Source organism: Cyprinodon tularosa, unplaced genomic scaffold (genome assembly GCF_016077235.1).
Source record: "Cyprinodon tularosa strain WSP-4 unplaced genomic scaffold, ASM1607723v1 ctg18, whole genome shotgun sequence".
NCBI classification, from domain to species: domain Eukaryota; kingdom Metazoa; phylum Chordata; class Actinopteri; order Cyprinodontiformes; family Cyprinodontidae; genus Cyprinodon; species Cyprinodon tularosa.
In genome coordinates, this window is record NW_024038608.1 from 2,049,949 (window position 1) to 2,075,365 (window position 25,417).

At 36.8% G+C, this 25,417-nt stretch overlaps 1 protein-coding gene across 13 annotated transcripts in view; it reads right to left on the reverse strand.

Moving 5' to 3' along the window:
- dmd (dystrophin) overlaps nucleotides 1–25,417 on the reverse strand; it is a 400,034-nt gene that overhangs the window by 327,676 nt on the left and 46,941 nt on the right. Inside the window, exon 1 of one of the 13 annotated variants that reach the window (XM_038282145.1) lies at nucleotides 15,220–15,238. The exons of the other annotated variants lie outside the window; for them this stretch is intronic. The gene's annotated coding sequence lies outside the window, so the exon portion shown is untranslated. Of the gene's footprint in view, nucleotides 1–15,219; nucleotides 15,239–25,417 lie in introns of those variants that run through there. 13 annotated transcript variants of the gene reach the window in all.

The window sequence follows — 25,417 nt, forward strand, 5'->3', positions numbered from 1 at the left end:
GGTTAGCTTGATGTTTTCGACAAACCGGGCACAACCAGATGTGCTTGCGAACCTTCCGCCACAACAATCCCGCCCCCTTGATGAACAACCAATCAAATTCACTTTAGTCGCTCGTGTAAAGTCAGGCACACTCCAGTCCAGTAAGTGACAGTGATACACCAAAAAAGGAAAGACAGGCCACAAAAAGAGGAGTAGTGAAAACGACAGTAAGTCAAGCCAAATTTCGAAATCAATTCAGAAATTAACTGGAAGCTGATGAAGATATAAAATCAGAAATTAAATGCTCTTGTTTTTTAGCAACAGCTAAAGGGCAGGCAGCAGGGTTTTTAACCAGCCCAAATAACAAACACTTTCTCAGAGTCAAATCTTTTAAAGACCTAGATCAGCATGGACTGTAGAAACTTTGCTGGCCCTAAACGACTTAAACTGTTTTGTTGTTTGGTTAATTCAAATATAAAACGGTTCCATGACATCCATGCTTTAATTTCAGAAATACAATCCTAGAAGTGATTTTTGCAGTAAATCTTTCCCTGTTTCAGTGGCATATAGATCTGGTCATCATCAGCATATAATTGAAAGGCAACACAGAAGATTGAAGCTGAGTATTAGATTATATCTCATCCACACAAGTTAGAACTCAGTATTAAACAAAACTTCCAAGCCTTCCTTGGGAAATGAACTGAAGTTGTGTGTTCTGTGACAACTCTGTGGAAAAAGGAAAGCTTCAATTAAGCAATAGATGCTCAGACGTAATGTGACATTCATGCAGATGTAGATAAAATTCTAACTAGCAATATACATGCAGAGAAAATTGCTCAAACGTATGATAACATGAGGTAGAAAGCTAATATTATGAGTAGTGGCAAAACGGAAATTACTAAAATGCAAATTGAGATGAAGGAGAAAAGACTAAAAGCTTGATTAGGCAATGCCAAACTAGTGAAACAATGCTTTTATTCTAGGCTGATTGATTGCTGACAATGACTGTATCCCGGTTATATTTTATGAAACTGTAAGAAGCCTTTTCAACGCACACAACTTTTGTTAAAATTGTAAACAAAACACTTGAAATTTAAGCTATTTCTTGGTAGAATAATGGCAAATATTTCATCTTGAATTCCTGCTTTAATTAGTTTTATAACAACTTCCCTGTGAAAAAGAAAGCGGCTGCAACAACTCTTGGCTGATAGTTTTAGTAGAAAAGTAGTTCCCCGAAACCAACAAACATATCGTCAAGCCATTTATTTTTTTTATCAACCAAAGTGGTACTTCTTGCCTTAAAATCACAAGTTTCAGACCCTGAACGGTTTATCATAGTCGCTTAGTAAAAGTCACATTGCAGAAATGGGCATTTTTCACACCAGCATCTGAATGCCTCTGCAAACCTCAATGTCATCTGGGGTTTAAAAAGAGCTTTGCACACAGAAAAAAAAAAGGCATCAACCTTTTTACACCAAACATTTCCTGAAGTGGTATTAGGAGAGCAGGCTGCCTCGGTAGATGTTTCTCTCTAATGTACCTGATGCCGGATAAAAGCTTCACAGACAGGGTTTGACATTAGAATGGCTTTAAAAGCGACATGAAGGAAGGAGAAAGTGTGAAAGTTGGTCTTTTGACACACTTTAGACATGCAAAATATATCAAGAATATTGTGCAAATATCGCCTCATCTCTGGCTTAATACTGATAAGGATTCTATCTTCAAGATACAGACCAGTTGGAATTTAAGCCACATCACTTCCGTTATATTATTTCTTATTAGACAACTAGTCAGCTTATGTTTCTCCCTATGTTACTGATCTACAGCACTGTGCAAAACTAAACATTCCATTAAAACATTGCCCCTTTTTTGTAACGTAAACACAAACTTCAAGGTCTTTTTATTCAAACTGTTCTAAGCACACCATTCCTACTGTGCAACATGGTGGTGGCAAAATCATGCTGTGGGGATGCTTTCCTTCAGCATATAATGGGACCAGCTGCTCAGAACGTTAAGATTGGTTTATTGCCCAGCTGGTTGTTAGAAATAACACTGAACAAATCTGTAAAATGCACCTGGGAAAGAAAGCTTTTTTTTTTAAAACATAATCTGAAAGACACATTAAACAAATTAAATTTGAAATCATGATATATATTTGAAGAAGAAAAAAAATGAAATTTGACAAAAATAAAAACAGTGTTACTTTCAAACTTTTTTATTAATTTTTTTTTAATATTAAGGAGTTTTTCAAAGTTTCCTTTTTTGATTGAATTTTTTTTTCTATTTCTATACACAAAACATGCTCATTGGTTTCAACAATAACGGAGTCAATAAGTCGATGCAATAAGCTGTGTTTAATCAGATAGAAAACATTCAACCAATCTGACTGATCTGTTTGCATCGTCTCTGTAAAGTGACAGAAAATGACATGTTGTAAATTGGCAGTATAGAAATAAATAAATGATTAATATCTGCTATGCAGTAGAAAGCTAGCAGAAAAACTTCAGATTAGATTTGCAAGCGAGAGAGAGATCTAAAGCACAGAGCATGAGGGAGGAAAGTGAAATAAAAGCCGTTTTATCCTTTTGAGCTGTTCTGGAATACAATATGGTGGATTTGGAAATGTTAGCATTCCTATATTCCTTAGAGAAAACAGTTTAAATAACACTCTTATTAATCGCAAGCGTTATTTAATTAATCACAATAGGGGATACTGACAATTTAAAACATCAACTCAAGTTATTCAGTCCTTTTTAAATAATAAAACCCTTGAAAATACCTGCTTTCTTATACAGTAGGAAACCGCCGCTGATCAGACCATAAATAACTAATGACTGTTTACATTCAACATCATTTTGTCCTTAAAATTTTATCAGGGGATGAAAGCCGGACATAAGCCTCATGCGATGCATTTCTAAATAAAAGATTACAAAAACTCACACAAAAATAGATTTTAATAATAAAAAAGGATTCAATTTAATAAGACGTTTCTCATCTTCCATCTTTATCTTTATATTCATCACGTCTACTTGACTTTAGAGAGAAATATGCTTTTAATGATCTGGCAGTATTTTATAAAATGCTCCAGCTGCTCCTCTTAGGTATTCTCAAATAGGAGGTCTGAAACTTCAACATCCCAGTGAAACCCACCATCAAAAAGTGAAAAAAAAGTATCATTTTCTACAAAGTTCAACAATTCAAAGTTCAATTATAGGATAGCTCAGGGTTATGAAAATGAACATTACCTATTCTCAACTACTGTGTTTCCACCTGAACCTTTGAGATTTTCTAGGAATCTGATAAACTATTATTCAAAATGTTCTCCTTTCACATCTTTCCAACGCCCAGAGTCTAAATTCACACATCTCGAAACCTCTATGCTGTTTCTATGTGCTGGCTTTGCTCCTTGTCACATCGTCACAAGTGTTGTGTCCTGAAATTTCGGTGCATCCCTAGTTCTGAGTGAAGACCAAGTGATTTCAACATTTAAAAAAAAACATAGCTGACAATTGACATGTGCAGCAGAAATTCAGAAAGGAAGAGTGTCACCATGTCTTAAAATTAGTTTTGAAGTGATCTTTTATTAGAAATAACAAGAGTTCAGATAAAAATGTCATGTAAATTCATTGCAAAACAGTCCTTTATGGATAAAAACAGGAGTCGATCAATAACGAAATATATTTTAGCTAAAAATATAGTTTCTTCTTTTATTTTTTAGCAATGTCAAACAATGTCATTAAAAGCATAAATAGGATAAAAAAGAAAGATAATCCCCTTTAAATAACAGCAGTAATAAATCCACATGCTCCTCTCTGAGGAACTGGCCAATCGTTGAACTCAAAACCTTAGGTGAGAACACCTTGCTTCCACTTCCTGTTAACTTTTTCCTGTCTGTAAAAATGGCACATAACTGCATGATACAAAGAGGATTCTTGATTGATAACCATATATAGGAGTGGCGCAACCAGATGACTGCCGCAATCAGGAAAAACTGATTATAGAAACCCTTTCATTAGATTTGCAAGCGAGAGAGAGATCTAAAGCACAGAGCATGAGGGAGGAAAGTGAAATAAAAGCCGTTTTATCCTTTTGAGCTGTTCTGGAATACAATATGGTGGATTTGGAAATGTTAGCATTCCTATATTCCTTAGAGAAAACAGTTTAAATAACACTCTTATTAATCGCAAGCGTTATTTAATTAATCACAATAGGGGATACTGACAATTTAAAACATCAACTCAAGTTATTCAGTCCTTTTTAAATAATAAAACCCTTGAAAATACCTGCTTTCTTATACAGTAGGAAACCGCCGCTGATCAGACCATAAATAACTAATGACTGTTTACATTCAACATCATTTTGTCCTTAAAATTTTATCAGGGGATGAAAGCCGGACATAAGCCTCATGCGATGCATTTCTAAATAAAAGATTACAAAAACTCACACAAAAATAGATTTTAATAATAAAAAAGGATTCAATTTAATAAGACGTTTCTCATCTTCCATCTTTATCTTTATATTCATCACGTCTACTTGACTTTAGAGAGAAATATGCTTTTAATGATCTGGCAGTATTTTATAAAATGCTCCAGCTGCTCCTCTTAGGTATTCTCAAATAGGAGGTCTGAAACTTCAACATCCCAGTGAAACCCACCATCAAAAAGTGAAAAAAAAGTATCATTTTCTACAAAGTTCAACAATTCAAAGTTCAATTATAGGATAGCTCAGGGTTATGAAAATGAACATTACCTATTCTCAACTACTGTGTTTCCACCTGAACCTTTGAGATTTTCTAGGAATCTGATAAACTATTATTCAAAATGTTCTCCTTTCACATCTTTCCAACGCCCAGAGTCTAAATTCACACATCTCGAAACCTCTATGCTGTTTCTATGTGCTGGCTTTGCTCCTTGTCACATCGTCACAAGTGTTGTGTCCTGAAATTTCGGTGCATCCCTAGTTCTGAGTGAAGACCAAGTGATTTCAACATTTAAAAAAAAACATAGCTGACAATTGACATGTGCAGCAGAAATTCAGAAAGGAAGAGTGTCACCATGTCTTAAAATTAGTTTTGAAGTGATCTTTTATTAGAAATAACAAGAGTTCAGATAAAAATGTCATGTAAATTCATTGCAAAACAGTCCTTTATGGATAAAAACAGGAGTCGATCAATAACGAAATATATTTTAGCTAAAAATATAGTTTCTTCTTTTATTTTTTAGCAATGTCAAACAATGTCATTAAAAGCATAAATAGGATAAAAAAGAAAGATAATCCCCTTTAAATAACAGCAGTAATAAATCCACATGCTCCTCTCTGAGGAACTGGCCAATCGTTGAACTCAAAACCTTAGGTGAGAACACCTTGCTTCCACTTCCTGTTAACTTTTTCCTGTCTGTAAAAATGGCACATAACTGCATGATACAAAGAGGATTCTTGATTGATAACCATATATAGGAGTGGCGCAACCAGATGACTGCCGCAATCAGGAAAAACTGATTATAGAAACCCTTTCATTTTTTCAATGTATGTTTTTTTTTTTGTGTTACGAGGCTTCATGATGATGACAATGGATCAATAGTGGCACCCATTAAAGAGCTGAAAGCGGACATTCGTTTACAGACTGGCAGTTAAAGTTGAAGTTAAAAAAAAGTTTAAAAAGCCTTTACTGCCATCATATTCTACAACGGATACAATGAGATTTTTTGGACTTCCATTTCCCCTACCGTGAAAAAAATAAAAATAAAAATATAAATATATTAAAAGGAAAAGGAAATGTAAACAGTACTGCCACAGATTGTGTGTGTGTGTGTGTGTGTGTGTGTGTGGGGGGGGGTGATAGTGCAAAACAGGTGTAAAGTGACCGACAGTGCAGGTCGGAGTTGAGGGCGGCAATGGCTGATGCTGGTATAACGAGCAAGACTGGGTTAAGAACTGGGATTTATATATGTTATTTTCTATAAGAACTTTTGCTGCTATAATATTTTGTTATTTATTTTTGTACACTCTTAATTAAAAGGTGAGGTGGCTCAGGCTCCTGGTTAAGGCAAATTTATACTTCTGATGCAGAGGTTCTGCAAACGTCGTCGTGCACCTTAAAAAAATCCCGTCCGGCATCGAACAGTCGCAAACCCGCGCAGCCCTCAAGCTGAAGTGCTCAGACAAAAAGCAGCTGTGATTCGTACTTGGTATGCCTTTCTGGCTTTCTGTGTGGTCATCCTTTTCGATTCGGTGCCGGGGTGCGCCATTTTTAAAAACCAAGGAGTAAAAACAAAGGATAACCACGACGAAAGGTTGATCAAGGAGGTTCAGAAGTACAACCACTTCTACAATGCCTCAGACATTAGGGATGGGACGATTTATTGAAACCGTCAGAATCGTTCGGTTCGACTGTCTCGGTTCGGTTCGCGTGTGTTTCGTTCGGTTCATGCGCTGCTCCTTTTTCTCATTGAGGAAGCGTTTACACTCCAGAGCAGAAGGTGGCGGTACTGCGACCAAAGCCAACCACCAGTAGTAAACAAGAAGAAGAAGAAGCGAAGCAGCTTAGGCGGGTGTAGCAGGGAAAAAAATCAGTTGTTGTGGAGAATTGTGTCGGACTGGCGAATGGGAAAGAACTGGAGTTGGAAGACGCGCCAGCAGCACTTTATAGGTCTGCTGTATGGGAGCGCTTTGCATTTAGAGTGACCTACGATGACGGCGGGAAGAAAGCTGTGGATAAAAGTGCAACAGAGTGCAAGCATTGTGCAACACGTTTTGTTTATGCTAACAGCAACATGTCATGCTAACCCCGAAATCCCTCATACTCCGTCAGCAACCCCCGCTCCGCCCCGCTGAGCTCCAGACCGGCTGCTCAAAGCAAAGCCTACAGCCCCCACTGTGGCTTCGTCTGCTCCCCTCTGAGTTCCTTGGAGATGGTAGAGAGCATGTAACCTGACAACAGCCAGATGCATGAGCGAGACATGCATCTGGCTGTTGTCAGGTTAGAGAGCATGCACCAGATGATTAAATTCAAAGCAGCAAAACATACGGAAATGATCCAGGGTTTCCGCGGATCATTTAAAATAATTACAATCCATTATTTTTGGGGGGATTTTTTTCATTAATTTCATAATTTTTTTTTGAATTTCGGTTAAACAATCAACATGTATCGAATCGAACCGAAAACCGTGACCAGAAACCGTGAATCGAACCGTGGATTTTGTGAAACGTTCCACCCCTATCAGACATGTTTTAAAAAATAAACACACCCGCCAGCGCCGCCAAAGAAGTTCTCATGACCATCCAGCGAAGTTCTCGCAAGTTCTTCAATAGGCTCCCCCTAGTGCTTTGGTGGGAAACTGCTGTGTGTCCCTAGAAACTCCAGACCGACGGTGCAGAAGCATACCAGCAAAACTGGTTCACTACAAGATGCAAGCGACATTTGATGTGTGCGGTTGCAGAAGTATAATCCGCCCTTTTGAAAGCCTCCTGGACGGTGGAGAACCACAGGAAGAAATGCTGGAGGGACCATGTTTCTCAGCTGGCCTGGGAACGCCTTGGGATTCCCCTGGAGGAGCTGGCCCAAGTGACTGGGAGGAGGGACATCTGGGCCTCCTTTTCCAAGCTGCTACCCCTGCAACCAACTCCGGATAAGCGGAGGACGGATGGATGGATGGATGGATGGTTAAAGTGTGGAGTAGGGAATTATTTCAAATTTTGCCATTATCAGGTTTTCTGATGGGATACTTCAAAATGCACATTAGAAAAAGCTGATGGAAATGCACCTATTTGAGCACATAAGCCCAAATTAGATCAAAGTCTATTCAGAAATCTCAGAGATCTCTTAAAAAAAGCAAGTATATTTGTCAGACTTTGAACATATTAGGGAAAAAATTAATCTGATGTGTGTTTTTTTTTTAAACATGATTAGAAAAGTACAACTTCAGCATACAGTAGCTTTATAGCAGTATTATTTTGTTTGTTTTGACACTTGATTTAATAGAATGTAGTGTTATTCTGTCTGTCAAAGCAATTTTCCTAATGCCCAAAACTTAAGTGAGTGTCAAGAATTGCTCAGTCAGCCATGGTCGGTCCCTAGAGACAAGACAGGGGCAGCCAAGGCAGTGACAGGTAGACATGAAAGGATGACAGGGTAAGAATCACACACCCTAGTTTAACGAATGGCTGGATACTGATGCCGTTTCCCCTTCAACAAGCTGCCACCAGATCCCTACCATCTCACCTCCTCCTTTCTCCCCTTTACCGGAAGCTAGCTGAGCAAGACAAACCCAGCGTGACGAGGAGGTTCTCCCCCCCATCAGTATGCAGCTACAGGCTGGTCAGATCATTCAACAGACATGAGGGCAGAAAAACTGGGCTTATAACAGTTAGCAGACATACAAAGAGAAGCGGAACTGAGGGCAGGAGCCTGACAGACCATAGAAAACTATGAAAGAAAAAATGTGAGAAAGGACCAAAAAAAATAAAAATCAGAACATGATGCAGGTTTATTAAGGTAAGAAGAAAAACATGATGCAAGAGCATGCAGGAGGAGGCAAACGAGGGTGGAAGGGGATTATGTCCGTCCTTGTCCAAAGTAGATAATGAGGTGAGTGTGGCTCAGATGACCCAGTGTGGTTAATCCGACTGTGCACCTGGTGCCTGGGAAGCCTCATACAGGAAAAAATATATATAACTACCAGGATGACACAATTTACTGTTACTCCACTGGCTAAGCAGCTCACATTACCAAGATAAAAGAAAGCAATTAATAAAGCCAAGGGTCAAAAGGGCAGCTGCCTTACAGAAGGACTCAGGCTTCTACATCCATAGTGAAATAAGATATTTTAACTGTACTGTAATGCTAAAATATGCCAAAATATTAGGGCAAAGATCTTGAATAAAGTCAAAACGCTTAGGAAAATAGTCTGATTAAAGTCATATTAAAATACAGCTGCAATAATAATACAGAATAATTATAATATGAAGTTATTTTAAGATAAAAGCTTTAACAAAGTTATCAATCAAGGTGACCCACACTGCAGCAAAGCATTTTAACTCGGGTGGATGACGGCTGTCTTTCATAAGGGTTTAAATCATAGTAGACTTACCTCTTATCTCATATCTCATAATACTGGATTATATATTACACACGTTATATTACAACTAGGACTGCAACTAACAATTATTTTGCAAATCGATTAATCTGCCGTTTATTTTTTCGATTGTTCCATTAATAATCGGATAGAAGAGGTTCCTTAAAGAACATTTTTTATGAAATTAAACCAAGTGAAACTAAAACTTTTCCACTTGATGAGAATTTTGACAGGTAAAAAGTTTATTTTTAACATAAATGGTCATTGCGTTTTTTTTATAATATTGATACAATTACCTCTCCAAGTATGTTGCTCTGTCAGCTAAAGGCATATTTCACAGTCTCTATACTCCAGTTAATAATTAATCGATTACTAAATTAGTTGTTTATTATTTTAATAATCAATTAATCACAATTAATCCAATTAATTGTTTCAGCCCTAATTACAATTTGATTTTGTAATTTTAAAACTTTATTTTCATATTGTTGCGACTTAATTCTGGTGCAACTGTGTGATGTAAAGTACAGACTTTATTCTCTTAATGTTACAATTTTTATCTCATAAGATTTTAATCTGTTTTAATTTAATATAACAACTTTAAACTCATAATTTTATGCTTTACTCCTGTATTCCGGTGTGACTTTAATTTTAAAATGCTATGACTTTTATCATATCACAATTTCTTTCTCATAAAGGTAAGACTTTATGGTTAATGGTGCTTTTCATTCACCCATTCACTCACACACTGATGGTGGTAAGCCGCATTGTAGCCACAGCCGCCCTGGGGCCAGACGTGATTTTTTCTAATACTACATCTTTAATTTTGTTACATCTTATCTGTTTTTCTTCTGGCTTGTATTGGATTCGGTTCAGATTTTAATCTCGTTGACCTAATATTTAATTCTTGTAGCATTATGAATTGACTTTCCTATTTTAAATAACACCTCCTTGTATAGCCTTAATACTCTGTTGTACAAAACAGATGGAAAGAAACATCACCAGGTCAATGTCCTGTTGATGCAGAAGAATTTCCACATCCTCAAACGGTCTAAATTGTGATGGCCAAAACCGCCGGAGGTAAAAGCATCTCCCCAACTGACCTACTAAAGGTGCTCTAAGGAAAACAAAATGAAAAAGCAGTGATGACAAGGTTATAGGGAGCCAAGGTTCATTACTCTGGGAAATAAGAGCAGCTGGGGCTTTTTTTGTCACTCCAGTTGTGTAATGTTCGGTATGAGGCATTACAGAGTTCTTCCTTCTTGTAAGAGAAAATATGCTTAACCTAATTCATATGCATGTATTTTTATGCAATTAAGAGAAGTCATTAGCAATCAATTCAACTGTCATACATGACGTCCATCAGACTGGTGAAGCTTAGAAATAAGACTTTAAAGGCCTCCAGTTCACTCACGTCAACAGTTTAAATACACAAGGAAGTGAGAACACTGTCATCTTCCTTCCTTTCTATCAAAACACACTCAATCCATCACCCAACATCCTCCTAGATGTCATCATGGGACTGGGGAATGGATTTTTCAGCCCTAAAAAGAGAAAATCAAACGCTACAGAGACTCACCTGAAATGACCAGGCTCAGGTGGTGGAGTTGGGTTTTGCAGGTCTGACTTACATTTACATGAACAGCTCAGGGGAGATGGACACAAACAGACAAGGTGTCTGGGCTTTTTGTTTGCTGGTCACGTTTGGCTCAAGGCCTCTGGGGCTATCGGTGGAGAGTCTCAACTGACCCCACTGCCAGGCAGGCACGGAGTCACGGTGAGCCGATGGATGCTCACAACAGAGGATACTCTATGCATTATTAGCTACACACTTGTTTAACAGCAGAGGTTGGAGAGTTTATGTTTTCAATTGGAAGAGAGAAAAAGGTAAAACCATGGCAAACACAATCTAGAATCCTCCATTCATGAGCATCTGATTAAAGGTGTTGAGGATGGATCTTTAGGGATAACCTGATGTGGGGAATTCAGAGGTCATGTTGACACAAATCTGACCAGTACATAGTCCAAGAGTTTAATGGATACAAGCCATCTGGGGAACCCCAACAGCTCTGCTGCTGCACAGCTTCATATGAAGAGAAGAAAAGCAGGTTTCACTGTTATAGTACACCTTTTTAGCACAACTACTCGTATTGTTTCACAATACATGCCAATCAAGGTTAAACAATTACAAGAAAACAACTGACTGTCATACATTGCAGAAAAAATGTGATTTAAGTTGAGAGAAAACGTATTTTTCCAGTAGGCTTTTCATAATATCAGGTTTCCATCACTCTCCCAGAGCTCTAGCATCCTGTTTTCTTAAAAAAAAATGAAATTACGATAAACATCAGGTATGGCATAGAGGGGCGTTACAGTCGCCACAGGAATGCAGAGCAGTGATACATTTCACAGTGAATAAGACCTAATATTACATCCAAGCAGTCCTTTATGATTGTGGTATCCTAAACACTGGTCAGTCACCTCCAATGTCAGTGTTGGCCAGTCCTTAAATTAGCCAAGAAATGTATGTACAAACTTTTCAACCTATTGGTTCGAATTTAGTTTAAGGCAGCGCATTAATCGTTGACGTTAACAACTAAACACTACTTTATGAAATTTCAAACATCTAGATATCAATAGACATGTTAATATAGACATCTTTTATGTCTATTTCCATGCATCCTTGGGTAACGAAATACTGGTATTGAAGTAATGTGCAAACATATTAAAATTGTGCTTTAAAGCCAATTGGATTTACTCAAAACCCCATTTAGACATCTGACGTCTTTTTTTCCAACAACTTAATTCCCATCGGAAAGAAAAAAAAACATTGTTTTTTTCTGAATCCATTCAAGTACATTTTGATTTGCTTAGGGATTGGGCTCGTCCATTGGAGAGGACTGCTAAAAGAAACGCTTCATTCCTCTTGTCTTCAGGGTAGGCTTAAAATTTTACTTTTAAATAAAGCTTATGGTTAGATGGGCTGAGGTTATCCTGAGCTATCTCTGTAGTTATGCTGCTATAGGTTTAGACTTCCGGAGGACATAGAGACCCCTATTTTATCATTCTATCTCTATTCTCCTACTCTGCAGAGTCTGTTAGTTCAATCTCTAACGTTCAGCTCTCTCTGCTTTTTCTCATAGTAGCTTTGCCTCGTCTGTTCCTGTTTGGCTGTGACACCATCCTGGAGAATGAATCAATGCAATCAACTGGTTTTCCTTAGATAGAAAACTTTGAACCAATCAGACTGTGTGATTTTGTTGAATTGTCTCTGTAAAATGCCTAGAGATGACATGTTGTGGCTTGGACCCATATTAATAAACAGAATTGAATTAAACTTAAAAAAATAAATAAATAAAAAAATTAAATACTTCTACAGCTTCAATTCTGCAATTGGGTTACAAGGGACTGCTTGTATACCTTAATGATCTGCTACACCTGCTTAATTTCCAAGAAATATGGCACAACATGATGGCTGTTAGGTTAAAATTTATAGTATCGGGAAACTACGGTAGTAGTTAGTTATTTCTGTCTGAAACAAATCAGAATAAAATTATAAGGATATATAGTATATAAAGGGAAATTTTGAACTTGAAATGAAGATAATAAAGGATGAGGACTGGGAAAATAGGGGAGGTATAGGATACCAGAGAGCCTGACTAAAGAGAGTGATTGAAAAAATAAAAGATTCTTAAAAAAATAAAATAAAAGATTAGTTACAAAATAAAAGATTCGTTCTGAAGTTTTGGTAAAACTTCAGACTAATACTGCTGTCAGACCAACATTAATGTTCTCTTTGGGGTTAATGGGGCACTTGTCCCCTAATTTTTCAAAAGTTTGTTTTGGTTCCCTGCACTTTCTACTGTCCAAAAAACAATCCTTCGCTACAGTGCACAGACACTCGTTGAGCACTAGGGCCAAGCGGAAAACCGCAGCTCAATCTGAAGCTCGCTTCCCTGAGTTTATAACGCCCACAAGCCACATATCCACTTCAAGATCTTCCTTCGAATTATAAAGCTTTCAATAACCTTGTGAAATGTGTTTGGTTTTTTTAAAGGTGCTGAAAAATACTATTATATATTATTATTAGTAGCATAATCAAGAAATGACCAAATACAATCTATGAATGTTGTTTTATATATCCATGATCATAACTGTAAAACTATGTGTTTTTAATCTAGATGGATTGTTGCACCTCAAATTGTCCAATTGTTCATGTCATGCATCACAATATTTTGTCAGGAGAGGAATAGCAGAGAAGGAAGAGAAAGTGGAGAAAACAAACAGAAAAACTACTAGAAAACACCTTTAAATTGTATATAAGAGTTATATCTAAAAATTACTTGCGTCCCCCATTTCTGGAATCAAAATTTCATCCATGAATACTTTACACCACTCACTCGCTGAATTTATACAAATGTTTGATGGGATTTGAACTGTAAAATATGAAGAATATTAAACACACAAAAAAGAAAAGCTGAGAGATTATACATTTTTCCCCTGAAAAAAGCATTTATGTAGCTTTCCTTTATTAGCAATGACTTCTATTGTCCTATTCTGCACTCACATGGTTCACAGACTTAGAGAGGATCAATCCTCAAAACATCTAATAAGACAATATTAAAATAAATCTAAGTTTGCTAGCTAAAAAGTGACTCCAGAACTTTTCTCTAGCTTACATATTAAAACAATAGAGTGATTGGGGATTTTTACAATATTCTAGTTGTCACTGATGTTGTCTAAAGCAAAATGTACACCATTACTTCTTTATAGTTTTTGTTTTATATATGCAAACAAAAAGTGGTATTTTTATGAAGCAGCTGACTGCATGTTAGCTACAGGAGCAGTCAACACACCTAACCAGTTTACCATCTCTAAAAGAAGAGCTAAAAAGGAGTAATTTCCAGAAGAGGCACTCAAATTACATTAAATGATTTTTTAAATATATTTTCAGAAAATTTTGAGAAAATTCTGAGGAAAACAGGCCGAATTCTGAGGAAAAAGTGTCAGAATTCTGAGATTTAAATCAGAATTCTGAAATCAAAATCAGAACTCTGAGGGGAAAAAGCTAGAATTCTAAGAAAAAAAAGACAGAATTCTGAGATTGAAGTCAGAATTCTGAGAGAAAAAAAAGCCAGAATTCTGAGATTGAAGTCAGAATTCTGAGAGAAAAAAAAGCCAGAATTCTAAGAAAAAAAAGCCAGAATTCTAAGAAAAAAAAGCCAGAATTCTAAGAAAAAAAAAGCCAGAATTCTAAGAAAAAAAAAGCCAGAATTCTAAGAAAAAAAGCCAGAATTCTGAGATTAAAATCAGAATTCTGAAATCAAAATCAGAACTCTGAGGGGAAAAAGCTAGAATTCTAAGAAAAAAAAGACAGAATTCTAAGAAAAAAAGACAGAATTCTGAGATTGAAATCAGAATTCTGAGAGAAAAAAAAGCCAGAATTCTGAGATTGAAGTCAGAATTCTGAGAGAAAAAAAAGCCAGAATTCTAAGAAAAAAAAGCCAGAATTCTAAGAAAAAAAAGCCAGAATTCTAAGAAAAAAAAAGCCAGAATTCTAAGAAAAAAAGCCAGAATTCTGAGATTGAAGTCAGAATTCTGAGGAAAAAATGAGATTTCTTAGATTAAAGTCAGAATTCTGACTTTTTTTTCTAGCATTATACAGAAATGCTAGAAAAAATTTCAGTGGTCCTAATCCTTTTCCATAAATGTCTAATCAAATGTAAAGACAAAAAAAAAAAAACAAACAAGGACGTATGAAGAGTAAAACACATTTTTGAAGAGCTGTATTTGTATGTGTGTGTTCATTAATTGTGCAGCAAACCTCTGAACAGAACTACTGGTGGCACCAATACGCCAATTAAAAAGCAAAACAATTCAACTCCTTTAATCATCAATAGAGAAGTTCTAATAGTGACAAAACGCGCACACGCCACGTTTATATATATATATATATATATATATATATATATATATACACATATACACAATGAACTGAAAATGCTGGTAGATGTCAAACGTCTCGCGCCTCTCCACCTATTGCTGTAACACACTTTAAATATATTCCTCTACAATAATAACGAGCCCAGTCCGCGCGGCTCCCAGTCACCGGCCAGTATCAACTTATAAGGCGCAAACACATTTCCACATCGCCAAATCTGCCTCCTACCTGAAACCCCGCAGCTCCATTCTCCTCCTCTCGGCTCGTTTTCCAATGGAACAGGTGAAAGAAAGCAAGATGTTAATTCCCAAATTCTCCCAGTGTAAATCCCCTACTTTCTACCTCATGGTATCCACGCAGCTGCCCCTGATAGGGAGTAATGAAGGCGGTCTGCTGTGCGTCTTTCCTCCCGGGTCTCAGGGTTTAATCCTCCCGGTGCCACTGACAGCTCGGAGAAATCTCCCCTCTCTAGTATCTCCTAGCGCTGTTTTTGGGAGGCGGAAAGAGCCAGACTGGGAAACTCACAGTTCATTAGTGGGTGAGAGCCGAGACTAAAGTAACAGCAGAGATACATTGATTTCATCGCCCACAGCGTCTCATTTATCATTAAAATGCCACTGTTAGAAAAGGAAAAACGCGTCAGAGGCTTGAAAGATGGTTTGTAAACAACAGTGCTGCTCCTCTGAACTATGTCTTCAAACCAAGGTTGACGCACAGCTTTTAAAAAGTAAAAATTTGATTTAAAATTAATATTTAATTACACAACATTTGCTTACTCCTTGTATAAAAAAAAAACACTTCTGCCACATTTGTCCACTGTGCCTTTATGTGAGCCCCACAGATTTTAAAATGGAACTTTGACTAGGCCAATCAATCAGAAACAGTAGTTTTCTTCATTGAAAGAGCTTTTCATTACCATGTTTACCTTAAAGCAGCACTTTTGCTTTTGGTAAATCCTCTTCTAAGTCCCTGCGTTGATAATCTAAGTGTTAATTCAGACTGTTGAGGGGTCTGTCTACTCCCCCTACTGTTTCTGGAAAGAAAACCACTCTTGCAACTTTTATGCCACAAAGTTTTGGAACATGCTGACAAAGTTTGTCCAAACATAATAGAGAGAATAAAGAATACAGATGATTGAAATTACAGTACAAGAAGATTCAACTGCTTGTTAAATGTTAGTTTCAACTTTACTTGCCCATTTCTGTCCTATCGTCTTTCTATAGACTTTGAGGCTAGTAAATCCACTGCTCTCACCTTTTTCTTGCTTTACATTGTTTATACAGAAGACTGGACCCGTGCTGCATTATAAATTTGATGTTGAAAAAACAATTGCAACGTCACAATTGCAACGTAACATGGTTGATTGGGGTTCTTTTGAGTCTGTTTCGATTTTATTTTTCATTTTGAGCTTTGAGTTTTAAGGTTATCTGTTCTTTTGTACTTTTTCCATGCTCGGTTATATTTGAAAGAATTCTTAAGGATTTCTGGTTTTCGTTTTGGCTCTAGCCTTTTATTAGTTTTGTCTGTTTTGGTCTTGCCATACTTTGTTATTTTTGCCGTTTAGAGCTTGCCATATTAGGCTACGTTCACACTGCAGGTCTTGATGCTCAATTCCGATTTTTTTGTGAAATCCGATTTTTTTTTTTTGGGTTGCCGTTCATATTTCCAAATATATGCGACTTTTATATGATCGCCTGTGTAAACTGCAGTCATACAACGCAAGTGTCCCGAATGTGTAGTAGAGGACGCAATGACATCACAGGCTAGCGTGCCCTGTAAACATGGATGGTAGTGCCGGCACGCATCTAGCGGTCTTTTCCGACCATAAAAACTCATTAATTTCAATATGGTTAAACATAAATACTGCTCTCCGCATCATCATCTGCCATGGTTGTTGTTTTTGTTTCCACTTCTGTGAAGCAAGACGCAGTATGCTGACCTATGTCGGGTATTAATGGCGTTCAGATCGGATGAATGCGACCTGGCCATTCACACACAGGTCGCATTTGAAAAGATCAGATTTGTATCGGATTTAGGACCAAATAGCCAAGTGGCCTGGGTCGTATTGGAAAAAATCGGATCTGTGTTGTTCAGACTGCCATGAAAAGATCAGATACAGGTCGTATATGGGCAAAAAAAATCGGATTTAGCTCACTTCAGGCTGCAGTGTGAACGTAGCCCAAGTTTGGTGGGTTTTCTAGCCTTCATATTTGTTAGCATTTACTTTACTTTCTCTAGTCATTAAATGTGGATTGTTTGATTCGGTCTCCTCTTATTTCCAATGTTTTCCCTTGTTTTACCATATTTTCCTCAAACAGAGCCTTTTATTAATTTGTCAAATCTCTGCACCTGTGTTTCCTCATTTGCTCTACTGTTTGCACCTGTTTCCCCTCTACTTAAGGGCTCAATTTCAAAGACATCAAATGGGTGGCTCCATCCGCGGTGTGACAGCTGCTGGGACAGGCGTCGTTTTTTGGGCTTTGGAGGAGAAAGGCAAGGCGGGAGAAGGGCTGAACGTTGGCGGCTGGCATAAACTGGTTTGTGACTGGACTGCTATGGCGTCTTAGGGTGAGGATGAAGGAGATGATGAGATGGATTTAGTTGGCTGGACTCCTGTGCGTGGTAGTAGAGGGTCGGGAAGAGAGAGAAGAGAAGGGAATGTGTCAGAGAGACAAAGTAGCAAACGGAGTCTTGAAGGAAACAGTTCGGATGAAAATAATGCAGTTTGCAAGAGGATTGTTTGTGAGGAAGCTAAACTAATAATAAAGTTTAGGAAGGAGGATGAAGGTATTCATCTCAGTCCATTAGCTCTGTCGAAAGAGTTAAAAAAGAAGTTTGGAGAGATAACATTTGCTAAGATCCTTAGAGATGGAAATCTGTTGGTTACAGTAAGAAATGAAGAACAGAAGAAAAAAGTAATGAGCGCCCAGAGTATTTGTAAAAAAAATATTACACAGGTAAAGATTGTGGGAGAGGATAAAGTAGTAAGAGGGGTTATAACAGGTATTCCGGTGGAGGAAGATCTGGAAAAGTTTCGATGCAGTATTTATGGAGGAGAAGTAAGCAAAATTAAAAGATTGATGAGAACAGTTGAAGGTAAAAGAGTGGAAAGTCTCTCTGTAATGTTGGAGTTTCAAACAAATGTTCTTCCTGAAAGGGTAAAAGTTGGGTGTATGTGCTTTCCTGTAAGGCCATATATCCCTCCGCCTCTCAGGTGTTATAAATGCCAGAGATATGGACACATCGCTGCAGCATGTAGGGGAAAACAAAGATGTCCAAAGTGTGGAGGAGAGCATAGCTATGATGAATGTGAAAATGGGAAGGAAACTTGTTGTAATTGTGGAGGGCAACATAGAGTGACTTATGGGGGATGTGAGGTCAGAAGAAAAGCAATGGAAATCGAACAAGTAAAAGTCACTAGTAATATAAGTTATGCAGAAGCTGCTAAAAGAGTGAAGCCAAAAGAAGTGATAAAGAAAGTTCAGTCAAATCCAACACCAGAACAAAAACAGAGTGGGATGGAAAATGTGCTAACAATTGAAAATATTCTGCTGTTCATTGCATATGTCATAAATGTACGGATCAAGTTAAACAAAAAACAGAAAAAATCAAAATAATTGTGAAAGGAGCAGAGAGGTTTTTTGGTAAAAAGGGCATATCCTGGGAACACATAAATAAGAGACTAGGGGCAGAAGGAAAGGCAGGAGGACAGGAAGACAAAATCTGAACATCTTACAATGGAACGCTAGAAGCCTTATTGCAAACGGACAAGAGTTTAAAGGATTTGTTAAAGAATTTAAAGAAGATCTAGATATTATATGTATTCAGGAAACTTGGCTTAAAATAAATCTTGATTTTGTTATAAAAGGATATGAAAGCATAAGAAGAGACAGAGAGGGAGGATCTGGAGGAGGGTGTATAACATTCATAAAACAGGGAATTTAATTTAGATTACTGGCTAAAGGTAAAGATTTAGAATACATCGTTACTGAAATTTGGACAGTAAATGGGCCATTTAAAATAATCAACTTCTATAATCCATGTAAAAGACTTTCAATAGATTTAATGGAGGAACTTGGGGTGTATTTAGAGGGTAAGGTTATATGGTGTGGGGACTTTAATGGACATAGTACATTATGGGGTAATCATAATGACCAAAATGGGGATATAATAGAAGAAATAATGGATGTTAAAAATTTGGTATGTCTAAATGATGGAAGTGGAACCAGAATCAATTTTAGAGATAATACAGAGTCAGCAATTGATTTAACATTAGTTTCAAATTCTATAGCAGGTGTTTGTTTATGGCACGTAATCAATAAAACAACTATAGGAAGTGATCATTATCCTATTTTGATTGAAATAAAGTTAAATATAGAAAGGTATTGTATAAAAGGGATAAAGAAATGGTGTTTTAGGTCAACAGATTGGAAAACCTTTAGGAATAGTAGTGAAATGAAAATGTTAAAAGTGGATATGAGTGGTAGTATTGATGAAATAAATGTTTCTATATGTAATGCTATCTTAGAAGCTGCTAATCAGGCTATAAGGAAGAAAGGTGGGAGAAGGGAAAGAAGGTTGGTGCCCTGGTGGACATCAGAATGTAAGGAGATTATCAAGAAACGAAATAAAGCTTTCAAATTATTAAAAAGAAATCACAATTTTCAAAATCTGACCAACTACAAGAAATTACAAGCAAATGTAAGAAGAATTATTAAAAATGCAAAAAGAGATTATTGGAGGAGTTTCTGTAATTCAGTAGGGAGGGAGACAGATATTTCTAAGGTGTGGGCAACAATTAAAAGGATGAATGGGATTAAAAGAACAAGTGGATATCCAATATTAAATGAAGGAGAAATAACAGCAGTTACTGACAGAGAAAAGGCAAAAATGTTGGTAAATACCTTTGTTAAAATTCATAGTTCTGAAAATATTAGTCAAGAAGGGAAAAAAGGGAGAGAAAAGACTATTTTGGAGAACAAGTATTTATTACAGCAAATAGAAGATACAAATGAACCGTTGAACATGTTGTTTACAATAACAGAACTGAATAGGGCTTTTAAAAAATATAAATTATCAGCTCCAGGAAAAGATCAAATTTATTATGTTATGATTAGCAACTTAAGTGAATCTTCTAAAAATATTTTATTAGAAATGTATAATAGGATATGGGAAGATGGGGAATTGCCAAAGAGTTGGAAGGAGGCCGTGATTGTTCCAATCAGAAAACCAGGGAAAGATGAATCAAAACCAGGAAATTATCGGCCAATAGCGTTAACATCCAACTTATGTAAAATAATGGAGAGAATGATAAATGAAAGATTAATATATTATATTGAAAAGAAGGGACTTATATCATCTTATCAGAGTGGTTTTAGAAGAGGTAGAGGTACAATGGATCCAGTTTTGTGTTTAGAGCATGAAATTAGAAAGGCACAGGTGAATAAAGAAAGTGTTGTGGCAGTATTTTTTGACATTGAGAGAGCATATGACATGATGTGGAGGGAAGGGTTATTAATTAAAATTAGAAGAATGGGTATAAATGGTCATATGTTTCGATGGATTAAAAATTTTCTAGAAGATCGACGAATACAAGTGAGGATAGGGGAGGATTATTCTGAGAGTTGGAAAATTGAAAATGGAACACCACAGGGAAGTATAGTAAGTCCGTTATTATTTTCAGTGATAGTTAATGATATGTTTAAAGAAATAGAGGGTGGAATGGGATTCTCATTATTTGCAGATGATGGAGCAATGTGGAAAAGAGGAAGAAATTTTGATTTGAATTTATTGTAAAGAAACTTCAGGAAGCAATTTCAGTGGTAGAAAAATGGTCATATAAATGGGGTTTTAAATTTTCAGTAGAGAAAACTAAAATAATGTTTTTTACAAGGAAAAGAGTTGATGAAAAAACTAACTTAAAATTATATGGTCAGGATTTGGAAAGAGTTAAACAATTTAAATTTCTCGGGATGTGGTTTGATGAAAGAATGACATGGGGTGTGCACATTAAGAATATAATCGATAAATGTAGGAAGGTAATAAATATAATGAGGTGTTTAGTTGGAACAGAATGGGGAGCTGATAGAAAATCATTAAAAGCTATTTATACTGGGTTAATCAGGTCCGTCCTTGACTATGGATGTATAGTTTATAACTCAGCAGCAGATACAAACCTCCATAAGTTAAATAGCATTCAACATCAGGCTTTAAGAATATGTACTGGCGCTTTTAGAACTTCTTCAACAGCAGCATTACAGGTTGAAATGGGAGAAATGCCACTTAAAGTTAGAAGAGATCAATTATCTTTAACCTACTGGTCAAATTTACAGGGACAAAGGAAGGATCATCCAACATTAGAGGTGCTTAAACCTGGATGGGAAAAGGAAAAGAAACAATTAAAGAGCTTTGGATGGGTAATAAACACTAAAGTTAATGAAATTAATTTAAATCAGTTAGATATATGTCAGACAGTTCCAATAACAGCAATTCCACCTTGGATACTTCCTGATGCTAAAGTTGATCTCTCATTATTAGAAAAGAAGGAAAAAGATAAATATCATATTATGAATAAATATATAGTACAAGAACACTTAAATAACTATTATAATTATATACAAATATATACAGATGCATCAAAAAATACTGCTAATAAGGTAGGGATAGCATTTATTATACCACAGTTTCATATTAATGTTGGAAAAAGGATTAGTGATGGAGTTTCAGTATATACCGGTGAAATGCTAGCTTTGCTTTTAGCAGTTCAATGGGTGGAAGAGGTAAGACCATTAAAATCTATCATTTGCTCAGAATCCAGTTCGTCATTAGTCAGTTTGCAAAATAATCAGTCAGTCAGTAGACCAGATATATTACTTGAAATACAACAAACACTTTACAGAATAAATATGATGGGGCTAGTGGTAAATTTTGTTTGGGTTCCGGCACATAACGAGATAAAAGGAAATGAAAGGGCAGACAGGTTGGCTAAGGAGAGTACCAATAAGTTAAGGGTAGACATTAATGTTAGTTTTGGTATAACAGAAATAAAGGGTATAATTAAACAAAAAGCAAAAGAGAGGTGGCAAAAGTTATGGAATGAAGAAAAGAAAGGAAGGTGGCTTTATAAAATACAAAAGAGAATTGGACCAATGAGAAGATCAGAAAGGAACAGGAGAGAAGAGATTATTATTTCTCGACTTAGAATAGGACACACTGGATTGAATAGATCATTATTTTTGATAGGGAAACATCAGACAGGGAAATGTGACTGTGGGGAAGATGAGACTGTGGAACATGTCATTTTAAATTGTAGTAAATATTCGATACAGAGAAACAGGTTAATAAGGAAACTTAGTGATATGAAAATGAAACTTGACATTGTCGATTTATTGCAGAAGGAATCAGGAAGCAGAGGATATCAGGTTATATTTGAATTTTTGAAACAGATTAGGTTGTATAATAGGGTATAGTTTTAATTTTTTTTTTTTTTTTTTTTTGCCATGTAGTCCACACTCCATACCAGTTGGTGGCGGTAATGCTCACCTAACGTTTTTTGCCAACCGCCAATAAAACTCAATAAGAAGAAGAAGAAGAAGACATCAAATGGGTAAAAAGGGCACTTTAGCCACAGTGGAAGTACATTTGTGGACACCTTAATAAGTGCTATCAAAAAATGTGCTAACAGTTGGAAAGGAGCAAGAACCAGGAAGCAGTGTGCTTTCTAGCGCCAATGCCATTAGCACATGGGTCTCAAACTGGTTCCAGAAAGGGCCGTGTGGCTGCAGGTTTTCTTTCCAACCAAGCAATAGCACAGCAGACTCCAGTCATCTCATGAAGTGAGTCCAGTCTTAACATAATTACTTTCTGGCCCTTTCTGGAACCAGTTTGAGACCCCTGCATTAGCATATGCTGATGGTCCTTGTTGCTGCTAAGGGCTGGATAAAACGTATCAAAATGTATAGGCACAACCTATTGTGGATAATCAAGATCCAGAAAGTACAAATCCTGCCTAGTTTTCCTCTATCCTGTTTACTAAACGAAGTGATTAGCAAAAATAGGGATGGGAATCGAAAACCGGTTCCTGTTCAGAACCGGTTCCGTATTTTCCGATTCCATGGCATCGTTTGGCAGCTCGCTGAACAGTTCTTTTTTCGATTCCCGCAGCACCAGCGCCTAGAGCGTCGGCTCTGGGGAGCACGACTTACGTCACGTTTTTTACGTAAGTTACGCAAGTCACGTAAGTTACGCAAGTTACGCAAGTTGGAAGAACTATTCGAGGAGGAAGCTCAACGAGCTGCGGTCACTTTGTGAATCAAAGCCCCGTCTTTCCTTAGCCCAGAGGGTAGATCAGGAAATCCAGCTCTATAAAAGCTTGCCCTCCATCCCCTGCAGGGATAGCGCCACACTGTGGTGGTGGAACAAGCAAGATACGCTGCCCTTGCTATCTGGACTGGCTGAAAACTACCTCTGTGTGCAGGCTTCCTCCACCCCATCTGAGAGGGTGTTCTCCACGGCTGGAGACACCATAAGCCCTGAAAGATCCTGTATCCTTCCAGAAAAAGCAGATATGCTCATCTTTCTGCAAAAGAACTGTTAATTTTCCCTACTACTGTTTTATAATTACTATTTTTTGTTATTTAAAGTAGGTTATTATCCCATCATTTGTTATTAGACATTGTTGGTTATTAAGTTTGTTCTTGTATTCATTTTTCATTTAAACACAGATGTTACTCCAGTTTCACATTTCCTGTGGACATCTTGATCTTGTTGAGTTTGTAAGATTGTGCAATAGTTAAGTAAACAAAGTTGATGCTGATAATCAAACTGTTTGTTCTCCTTTTTCCCCCAAATTGGAATCGAAAAAAGAATCGATAAAGAATCGAATCGTTTCATAGAATCGAAAAGGGAATCGGAATCGTGAAAATCTTTTCAATTCCCAACCCTAAGCAAAAAGTCTGTAATGTGGAGCTGGACATGCAAATGATTGGAAATAAACCATGTATAGGCTTTTTATTTTATGGACTTGGATCATCCACATCTGGGCCACAACCATGGGCGTAGGTTTGCATAGGGACCATAGGGACATGTCCCTACCAAAGTTTTGAACCGACCTAATTGTCCCGACCAATAATTGGATGTGAGCAACATGTTTATAGTTTACAGCAGTAGTTGTTGCAGCAGTGGCTTCTTTTCCTCTCGCAGCTCCTCTGCCTGGTCTCTCCTGTCCCTTTCACGCAGCAGCGCATGGAACTGTGCTGCGCTGTTTAACTCAACTCTCATTGGTTGTTCTGCCTTAAGTTCCGCCTTCTCTCTCTCTGATTGGCTGTTTTCTAGTCCGCGTGTGCTTGGAGCACAACATTGAAAATGTATTCACATGCAGCGGTTACTACAATTAATATTAGGCTACAAAACTAGTCCCAATAAAAAAAAAATGAATATCATGTACACTAAAAAACAAAAACCTTTTTTTTTTTTATAAAACAAAATATTCTGAGTCAGCCAGGAGTTCTGAAGACTGCTGGAAAAATGGGCAAATAAAGGCTGTAAGCCATCAACATTTCTGATTCTTAGCAACAGCCAACTAAAAAAGAAAATGTGAGGATTTCCTTTTTACCGATATTAAGTTGATATTACTGTTTTCATTTTTTTGTGTTTATTTTTACAATTTTGATATAATAACTGATCTAAGTGGGTTGCTCTGTGGGGAAAGGCACATTTTACTTTTATATTACTGTATGTTTTAAAGTCTCTATACTCCAGTTAATGATGAATCACGTACTAAATTAGTTGACGATTATTGAAATAATCAATTAATATGATTCATTTTTTTCAGCCCCAGATGAAATACATGAAATGGGCGACAGAGTAACTACAGCCCAGATGTTCCACTTTTATAGTGAAGTTAATATTTTAATGAATGTATTATTTTGCTTGACACAGAGAGAGAATAGTAGGTAAAAATATAAGAGTGGGGTTTAACTCTGCACAATTCTACAGGTGCTGGTCATAAAATTAGAATATCATGAAAAAGTAGATTGATTTCAGTAATTCCATTTAAAAAGTGAAACTTGTATATTATATTCATACATTACATACAAACTCATATATTTCAGATGTTTATTTTGTTTAATTTTGATGATTACAAATGACAACAAATGAAAATCTCAAATTCATCATATCAGAAAATTAGAATATTACTGAAGACCAATAAAAACAAAGGATTTATAGAAATGTTGGCCAACTGAAAAGTATGAACATGAAAAGTATGAGCATGTACAGCACTCAGTATTTAGTTGGGCCTCCTTTGGCCTGTATTACTGCAGCAATGCGGCGTGGCATGGAGTCGATCAGTCTGTGGCACTGCTCAGGTGTTATGATAGCCCAGGTTGCTCTAATAGTGGCTTTTAGCTCTTCTGAATTGTTGGGT